This window comes from Triticum dicoccoides, chromosome 2A, assembly GCF_002162155.2.
Source record: "Triticum dicoccoides isolate Atlit2015 ecotype Zavitan chromosome 2A, WEW_v2.0, whole genome shotgun sequence".
Classification (NCBI taxonomy): domain Eukaryota; kingdom Viridiplantae; phylum Streptophyta; class Magnoliopsida; order Poales; family Poaceae; genus Triticum; species Triticum dicoccoides.
This window is the reverse complement of record NC_041382.1, coordinates 255,140,342-255,150,789: the sequence shown is the minus strand read 5'-3', so window position 1 is coordinate 255,150,789 and position 10,448 is coordinate 255,140,342.

Below are 10,448 nucleotides of genomic sequence, written 5' to 3'. Positions count from 1 at the left end.
CTTGATCACCAGATATCGCCTATTCTTCTCTCTACTGCTTGCATTAGAGTAGTGTAGCATGTTACTGCTTTTCGTTAATCCTATCCTGATGCATAGCCTGTCTCTGCTACTACTATTGTTACCTTTACCTGCAATCCTAAATGCTTAGTATAGGATGCTAGTATTCCATCAGTGGCCCTACATTCTTGTCCGTCGACCATGCTATACTATCGGTCGTGATCACTCAGGAGGTGATCACGGGTATATACTTATATACATAATACATGATATATGTGGTGACTAAAGTCGGGTCGGCTCGCAGAGTATCCGCGAGTGATTCACGGATTGGGACCAAAAGGGCGTTTGTCCTGACGGCCCCCTGAGTGGACCTTTGTGGCGGAGCGACATGGCAGGTTGAGACTACCTAAGAGAGAGGTGGGCCTGGCCCTGGTCGGCGTCCGTGGTTAATTCAATTAACATGCTAAATGAGATCTTGGTATTTGATATGAGTCTTGCCACTAGCCTATACACACTAACCAACTACGCGGGAACAGTTATGGGCACTCGATGTCGTGGTATCAGCCGAAGCCTTCGTGACGTCAGTGACTGAGCGACGCGTGTCGGATTGGACTGGAACGCGTGCTCTTGTATTAGGGAGGCTAGGTCTGCTTCCGGCCGCCCACGCAACATGCAGGTGTGCAATGGGCGATGGACCCAGACCCCTGCGCCATAGGATTTAGACCGGCGTGCTGATCTCTTTGTTGAGCCTAGGTGGGGCTGCGACGTGTTGATCTTCCGAGGCCGGGCATGACCTAGGAAAGTGTGTCCGGCCAAAGGGGATTGAGCATGCTGGGAAATGTGGTGCACCCCTGCAGGGAAGTTTATCTATTCGAATAGCCGTGTCCCTCGGTAAAAGGACGACCTGGAGTTGTACCTTGACCTTATGACAACTAGAACCGGATACTTAATAAAACACACCCTTCCAAGTGCCAGATACAAGTCGGTGATCGCTCTCTCACAGGGCGACGAGGAGAGGATAGCCGAGTAGGATTATGCTACGCGATGATACTTGGTTAACTGACCATCTACTCTCTTCTACTGCTTCAAGATGGAGGATGCCAGAAGCGTAGTCTTCGATAGGACTAGCTATCCCCCTCTTATTCTGGCATTCTGCAGTTCAGTCCACAAATACTACCCATTTCATTGATACCAATGCATATGTAGTGTAGATCCTCGCTTGCGAGTACTTTGGATGAGTACTCACGGTTGCTTTGCTCCCTCTTTTCCTTTTTTTCGGATGTCGCAACCAGATGATGGAGTCCAGGAGCTAGAGGACCCCGAGGATGTTTCTACGTGGAGTTCGGCTTCGAGGAGTAGTTAGGAGGTCCCAGGCAGGAGGCCTTGCCTTTTCGATCATTGCTACTTTTGTGCTAGTCTTCTTAAGGAAAACTTGTTTAACTTATGTCTATACTCAGATATTATTGCTTCCGCTAACTCTTGTGTATTTGAGCTTATGTATTCGAGCCCTCGAGGCCCCTATCTTGTAATATAAAGCTTTTATTATTTTAATTTGTGTCTAAGAGTTGTGTTGTGATATCTTTCCGTCAGTCCTTGATCTTGATCGTACACATTTGCGTGCATGATTAGTGTACTGTCAAATCGGGGGAGTCACAAGTTGGTATCAGAGCCGACTGCCTATAGGAATCCCCCTTCCACACTCCTTGCCAACAGTTGAGTCTAGTCGATGAAAATTGTTTTACTAACTTGGTTGTGCGGCCCATGGGCCCACGTCGCCATTGGGTGGTATTAGGATCTTTTATTCCTCGTCTATACTCTGGGACTGTGATCTCTCTTCTATCCGGATGTTGGAAATATGCCCTAGAGGCAATAATAAATTAGTTATTATTATATATTTCATTGTTCATGATAATAGTTTATTATCCATGCTAGAATTATATTGATAGGAAACTCAGATACATGTGTGGATACATAGACAACACCATGTCCCTAGTAAGCCTCTAGTTGACTAGCTCGTTGATCAATAGATGGTTACAGTTTCCTGACCATGGACATTGCATGTCATTGATAACGGGATCACGTCATTAGGAGAATGATGTGATGGACAAGACCCAATCCTAAGCCTAGCACAAGATCGTGTAGTTCGTATGCTAAAGCTTTTCTAAATGTCAAGTGTCATTTCCTTAGACCATGAGATTGTGCAACTCTCGGATACCGTAGGAGTGCTTTGGGTGTGCCAAATGTCACAACGTAACTGGGTGGCTATAAAGGTACACTACAGGTATCTCCGAAAGTGTCTGTTGGGTTGGCACGAATCGATACTGGGATTTGTCACTCCGTGTAAATGGAGAGGTATCTCTGGGCCCACTCGGTAGGACATCATCATAATGTGCACAATGTGATCAAGGAGTTGATCACGGGATGATGTGTTATGGAATGAGTAAAGAGACTTGCCGGTAACGAGATTGAACAAGGTATCGGGATACCGACGATCGAATCTTGGGCAAGTATCGTACCGATGGACAAAGGGAATTGTATACGGGGTTGATTGAATCCTTGACATCATGGTTCATCTGATGAGATCATCGTGGAGCATGTGGGAGCCAACATGGGTATCCATATCCCGCTATTGGTTATTGACCGGAGAGTTGTCTCGGCCATGTCTGCATGACTCCCGAACCCGTAGGGTCTACACACTTAAGGTTCGATGATGCTAGGGTTATAGGGAAAGTATGTACGCGGTTACCGAATGTTGTTCGGAGTCCCGGATGAGATCCCAGACATCACGAGGAGTTCCGGAATAGTCCGGAGGTAAAGATTTATATATGGGAAGTCCTGTTTTGGTCACCGGAAAAGTTTCGGGTGCTATCGATAACGTACCGGGACCACCGGGAGTGTCCCGGGGATCCACCAGGTGGGGCTACCTGCCCCAGAGGGCTGCGTGGGCCAAGTGTGAGAGGGGACCAGCCCCAGGTGGGCTGGTGCGCCCCCCACCAGGGCCTAAGGCAAAGTGAGAAGGAAAAAAGGGGAAACCCTAGGCTCAGATGGGCCTAAGGCCCACCTAGTGGTGCGCCCCCTCTCTCCCCCCTTGGCCGCCCCCTAGATGGGATCTAGAGCTGGCCGCCACCCCTAGGGAGGGAACCCTAGGTGGGGGCGCAGCCCCTCCCCTTCCCCTATATATACTTGAGCAAAGGGGCAGCCCAAGACACGATTCAATCTCCCTGTTGGCGCAGCCCTACCCCTCTCCCTCCTCGTCTCTCGTAGTGCTTGGCGAAGCCCTGCTGGAGTCCCGCGCTCTTCCACCACCACCACGCCGTCGTGCTGCTGCTGGATGGAGTCTTCCCCAACCTCTACTTCTCCCCTTGCTGGATCAAGGCGTAGGAGACGTCACCGGGCTGTACGTGTGTTGAACACGGAGGTGCCGTCCGTTCGGCACTAGGATCATCGGTGATTTGAATCACGACGAGTACGACTCCATCAACCCCGTTCACTTGAACGCTTCCGCTTAGCGATCTACAAGGGTATGTAGATGCACTCTCCTTCCCTCGTTGCTAGACTTCTCCATAGATTGATCTTGGTGATGCGTAGAAAATTTTGAATTTCTGCTACGTTCCCCAACACCGGGTTAAATGAATTTGCTAAATCTAACATTAGGATCTCGTGATCACTTTCACCCGGAGATCACCTTATTACCGATGATCGTCTGTTGCACTAGAAGATTCCGAGGTTACTCTACGATCTCCTGAGACACTTGTACCCACTGCCTTTCCAATTTCCCTACCACTATTATATCCTTATTGATAACTGCATACACCTGTCATTCTTACATTCAATCCCATTGATCTTGTTATTACAAGATGCCCCCAACTGCTTTGCGTTGTTCCAAGATTCCTTTGAGCTTACTGCCTTGCAGTTCCTTGTCACTTGAATACCCCTACGGATAATTTTGTGCACCTATCGAGTATCCTCTCATCCTAACTTGATTCATGTACTTCACTAAAGTCTTCGTAATACCATTCATTCTTCTGAAAATCTTGAACAACCTATTGTTCTTGAATTTTTTGCTTGCTTGCATTATGGTTAATACCATAAGTCTAGTAATCTTATTGTCATCCTTTGTCATTATCATTTTGAGTCTGTTGATACAATATGTTGTGAATGCTCGCAATCCTCATTTAGATCCTAGAATTCATCCTTCCGGCTCAGACGTCATTTTAACATGTGATGGATCTCGACCAATCAAATCGCCATCGATTGTACCCCTAAGGCTATTCTACCTATCCATCCCTAATCAGAGCATTGCTTGTGATCCCTTGTCTTGGAATTCATAATTCCTTTGCAATTGAGCTTTGAGTTAGTCAGTTGTTTCTATAATCTGATCTCCTTGCATTCTTTCTTTGTCTGGTTGAGTACTGATGCTCACATCAGATCCCTTGTGGACCACCAGATCCTTGGTTGGATTATTATCCGACAGTGCCCTCATATTCAACCACCTTGTGAGTCCTTCCCTGATACATAATTCCTTTGGTAAATTCTATTCTCTGATTTGGCCATCCATGCTCTTCTTTCGAGCTGGCGATATTTACTCTTGAAGCTTGTGGTATATGTTTCTAAGATACCCCGATGGGTTGAACCAACGCCTTCCCTAATCTGTGTGAACCCGAAAGATTTCACGGATCATACTTATCTGGTATTGCACCAGTTAAAACTTTCAACAACTAATGCCATTTTTGAAACACGAGAAGTGAATGGAAGGTTATGCATTGAAGAAGTGGGAGTTGACCTTGAAGTTAGTGTTCATGCCCATGGACCCGATGTGGAACTTATCATGGAAGCTTCTTGCAAAATATTTAATCATTTGGGTAATTCTTTCGGTGTCATTAAATTGGATCCCTTGCAGGTATGGTTCCGACCATATTGTTCTCCTTTGATCCCATTTCTCGGGCAAGTTTAAGCATTTGTCTTCCGCGGATCAATACCCCAGTCCAACCTTGACTTTAATATACCATCAAGTATTACACTCTGGTATCTTGAGAATATCATGGAACTGCATAACTTCTTATGGGTTCATCATCAAGTGTTATTTCTCACCGCTTCCAATTTTCCTGGGTTTTGGGTTGTCGTCAACCGGGGACACCAAATAGTGAATCGAGTCCGCACTCTGATTCAATAACTCTTAAGTAATTTTTGTTGCTTACGAGTTTAATAATCCTTCAAGTCATCCCAAGCCTGATCGGTTATATCATTATCGTGCTAAATTTTAACTATGCTACCTGGTCCTTCTTCCCAGAGCACAATTTTTGACGATGAGCTAAGCTTACGTTGATCTTTCCTCATCATATCATTTAGCTTTGGACAGCAAGCTTACTTTGGAGTTTGTGTCGTACCCTTGGTTCCATTAACCTTTCGCTTAATCATTCCTTTGACTTGATGTCATCGCTGATCTATTACATCGCCGTGGAGCCTCTCGGGCAAGTATCGTACCGATGGACAAAGGGAATTGTATACGGGATTGATTGAATCCTTGACATCGTGATTCATCCGATGAGATCATCGTGGAGCATGTGGGAGCCAACATGGGTATCCAAATCCCTCTATTGGTTATTGACTGGAGAGTTGTCTCGGCCATGTCTGCATGACTCCCGAACCCGTAGGGTCTACACACTTAAGGTTTGATGACGCTAGGGTTATAGGGAAAGTATGTACGCGGTTACCGAATGTTGTTCGGAGTCCCGGATGAGATCCCGGACATCACGAGGAGTTCCGGAATGGTCCGGAGGTAAAGATTTATATATGGGAAGTCCTGTTTTGGTCACCGGAAAAGTTTCGGGTGCTATCGGTAACGTATCGGGACCACCGGGAGGGTCCCGGGGGTCCACCAGGTGGGGCTACCTGCCCCAGAGGGCTGCGTGGGCCAAGTGTGAGAGGGTACCAGCCCCAGGTGGGCTGGTGCGCCCCCCACCAGGGCCCAAGGCAAAGAGAGAAGGAAAAAAAGGGAAACCCTAGGCTCAGATGGGCCTAAGGCCCACCTAGTGGTGCGCCCCCCTCTCTCCCCCCTTGGCCGCCCCCTAGATGGGATCTAGGGCTGGCTGCCACCCCTAGGGAGGGAACCCTAGGTGGGGGCACAACCCCTCCCCTTCCCCTGTATATACTTGAGCAAAGGGGCAGCCCAAGACACGATTCAATCTCCCTGTTGGCGCAGCCCTACCCCTCTCCCTCCTCGTCTCTCGTAGTGCTTGGCGAAGCCCTGCTGGAGTCCCGCGCTCTTCCACCACCACCACGCCGTCGTGCTGCTGCTGGATGGAGTCTTCCCCAACGTCTCCTTCTCCCCTTGCTGGATTAAGGCGTAGGAGACGTCACCGGGCTGTACGTGTGTTGAACACGGAGGTGCCGTCCGTTCGGCACTAGGATCATCGGTGATTTGAATCACGACGAGTACGACTCCATCAACCCCGTTCACTTGAACGCTTCTGCTTAGCGATCTACAAGGGTATGTAGATGCACTCTCCTTCCCTCGTTGCTAGACTTCTCCATAGATTGATCTTGGTGATGCGTAGAAAATTTTGAATTTCTGCTACGTTCTCCAACAGTGGCATCATGAGCTAGGTCTATGCGTAGTTTCTATGCACGAGTAGAACACAAAGCAGTTGTGGGCGTCGATATTGTCAATTTACTTGCCGTTACTAGTCTTATCTTGATTCGGCGGCATCGTGGGATGAAGCGGCCCGGACCGACCTTACACGTACTCTTACGTGAGACTGGTTCCACCGACTGACATGCACTAGTTGCATAAGGTGGCTAGCGGGTGTCTGTCTCTCCCACTTTAGTCGGATCGGATTCGATGAAAAGGGTCCTTATGAAGGGTAAATAGAAATTGGCATATCACGTTGTGGTTTTGGTGTAGGTAAGAAACGTTCTTGCTAGAAACCTATAGCAGCCACGTAAAAACTTGCAACAACAATTAGAGGACGTCTAACTTGTTTTTGCAGCATGTGCCTTGTGATGTGATATGGCCAAAAGGATGTGATGAATGATATATGTGATGTATGAGATTGATCATGTTCTTGTAATAGGAATCACGACTTGCATGTCGATGAGTATGACAACCGGCAGGAGCCATAGGAGTTGTCTTAATTTATTTATGACCTGCGTGTCAACATAAACGTCATGTAATTACTTTACTTTATTGCTAACCGTTAGCTGTAGTAGCAGAAGTAATAGATGACGAGACAACTTCAAGAAGACACGATGATGGAGATCATGATGATGGATGTGACGCCCTCGATTCAATCGTACACTAATCATACACGCAAATGTGTACGATCAAGATCAAGGACTCACGGGAAGATATCACAACACAACTCTAGACACAAATTAAAATAATACAAGCTTTATATTACAAGCCAGGGGCCTCGAGGGCTCGAATACATAAGCTCGAAAACACAAGAGTCAGCGGAAGCAACAATATCTGAGAACAGACATGAGTTAGACAAGTTTGCCTTAAGAAGGCTAGCACAAAACAACAACGATCGAAAAGGCAAGGCCTCCTGCCTGGGAGCCTCCTAACTACTCCCGGTCGTCGGCGTCCGTCACGTGGTAGGAGGCACCCTCGGGGTAGCAGCAGTCGTCAAAGGTGGCATCTGGCTCCTGGACTCCACCATCTGGTTGCAACAACCAGAAAGAAGAAAGAAGGGGAAAAAGGGGAAGCAAAGCAACCGTGAGTACTCATCCAAAGTACTCGCAAGCAAGGATCTACACTACATATGCAACATTATCAAAGGAAGGCTGTATATGTGGACTGGGCTGCAGAAATGCCAGAATAGAGAGAAGGTCTAGTCCTATCGAAGACTAGCATCTTCTGGAAACCACCATCTTGCAGCAAACAAGAGGGAGTAGAGTAGCATAAAGTAAAGCGGTAGTAGTGTTATCAACCTTGGCCAGAGATCCTTTCTCGACTCCCTGCGAGAAAGCAATCCCAGAGCCATACTATCTAGTTATCATCACAATCAAATCCTCATCACCATCCAGTTCTCATCACAAGTATCCAGTTCTAGTTGTATCGATCGGGATACAACTCCAAGTGTCCGTTACCGTAGGACAGGCTATCGATAGATGTTTTCTTCCCTGCAGGGGTGCACCAACTTACCCACCACGCTCGATTGACTCCGGCCGGACACACTTTCCAGGGTCATGCCCGGCCTCGGCCAAACAATACGCCGCAACCCGACCTAGACTTAACAGAGAGGTCAGCACGCCGGACTAAACCTATGCCCCCAGGGGTCATGGGCCATCTCCCCGGAAACTCCTGCACGTTGCGTGGGCGGCCGGTGAGCAGACCTAGCTACCTCCCTAAAAAGGCAGGAGCTTACCAGTCCAACCCGGCGCGCGCCGCTCCGTCGCTGACGTCTATTAAGCTTCGGCTGATGTACACGACGCAGAACGCCCATACTATGCCCACGTGATGGTTAGTGCTATCAGGCCAGAGGCCCCTCGGATCAAATATCCAAATCATAGTGGATTAGGAACGCGCGGTAACAAGCAGAGACTCACGAAAGAGGTGACCCCGTTGCCCCGTCTCGAGGACTTGCGGCAAGGGCTAAGAATGCCCGACCACGCCTCGTAATTATCTCACGGGCACCTTCCAGGTCAACCCGTCTCCACATCACTTTCCAAGTAACAGTTGTAAAGTCCAAGTATTCGTGTGTCCAAACATCAAGAGGAAAAACCCAAGGAATCACCCCCGGTGGGTTCCACTCAATGTAATCATCAAGGTGAACGTAGAAGAATCACCCTCGAGGTTCACACTTGAGGGGTTGCACGACAGAGCCGTATCGGAAGTGGTTAAGGAGGAAATCACCCTCGATGACCACGACCGAATAGCTACACTACAGGTTAACATCAGAAGTGCTGTAGAGGTCTCACCCTCGGCACTTGATAGTAACCCAGCAGTGTCGAGCAACTAAGGGGAAAGTGATGTGCGGTGCCGGGGCCTGGTCTTCAATGATGAAGCAGGGGCAACAAGGACAAGGTGGGGGTCACTGATGGATCACTAACCAGCCTATACTAAGCAGTTTAGGATAAGCAGGTAAGGTGCAATAACAGGTACAAAAGCAGGCTATGCATCAGAATAGGAGCATACAATAACAGTAGCAAAATCTAATGCAAGCATGAGAGAAAGGAATGGGCGATATCGGGATGATCAAAGGGGGGGCTTGCCTGGTTGATCTGGCAAGGAGGGGTCGTTGTCAACGACGTAGTCGATCACAGGGGCATCAGCATCGGTCTCGGGGTCTACCAGAGAGAAGAGGGGGAAGAAACAGTAAATACACACAAACATAAGCATAACAAGACAATAAGCGGGGCAGAGGTGATCTAACGTAGCGTTAGGCGACACTGGCGAAGAGGGAAAACATCCGGGAAAGTTTTCCCGGTTCCGGACATCTGTCAGACAGATGAACCGGAGGGGAAAAGTTCAATATTTGCTATGCTAGGGACGTGTGGCGGGCGAACGGACTGCGTGTTTAGATTCGTCTCGTTGTTCTGAGCAACTTTCATGTACAAAGTATTTTCATCCGAGCTACGGATTATTTGATATTAATTTTCAAAGATTTAAACAATTCCTGAAATTACTTTTAATTCAAAAAAAACAGGTTAAAAGCTAGGTGCACCCAGATCTGTGCACACAAAAGTGTACCAAAGGGATGACTTGTGGGTCCAGGGGGTCCCAGTTGACTAGTCAATGCTTGACTAGTCAACAGGGGGTGGGGCCCCCTGTCGTTGTCTGCCTATTTGACTAACAGGATTAGTTTAAACTAATTAAGTAGTTAACAGGTTAATTAACATGATTAATTAGGTTAATCAATTAATTAATTTAATTACTATTATTTATTTATTTTTACAAATACATTTTTCGTTTCGTTTAACTTTCTCAAAGTTTTGGGGGCAGGCCCCAGGGGGCGCGGGCGCGGGCACCGGGCGTCGGACGCCGGAGTGCATGGCGTGGCGGAGTGGCGCTGGGCACGGACGAGGGCGGTTGGCCGGATAGGGGCTGCGGGGCGCGGGCAGACGGCGAGCAATGGCGCGGTCAGCGCATGCGGTGAGCACGGCCACCGGGCACGTGCGGGACGGTGACCACAGGTAGGACGACGCCTGGGCGCGACGAGCGCGATAGGGGGCGCGTGCGGGGACGGTACAGTGCGTGGCGACGGGAGGAAAAGGGGAGGCGGAGGCCGTGGGCCTCACCAGCGATGGAGAGAAGCGGGGGCGGCGAGGCTTGGGGTCGGCCGGCGATGGAGAGGCGGGGACGGGGCAGTCCGGCGCGAGGGTGAGCAGGCGACGGCGAACGGCGTCAAGCGACGGGGGCACCGGCTGCCGTCGGGGCAGACGCGAGGGTCGTCGTGGCGGTGGTCGGGGAGGCATGGTCAGGGGCGACGTGGGTCGCCCGGATCCAG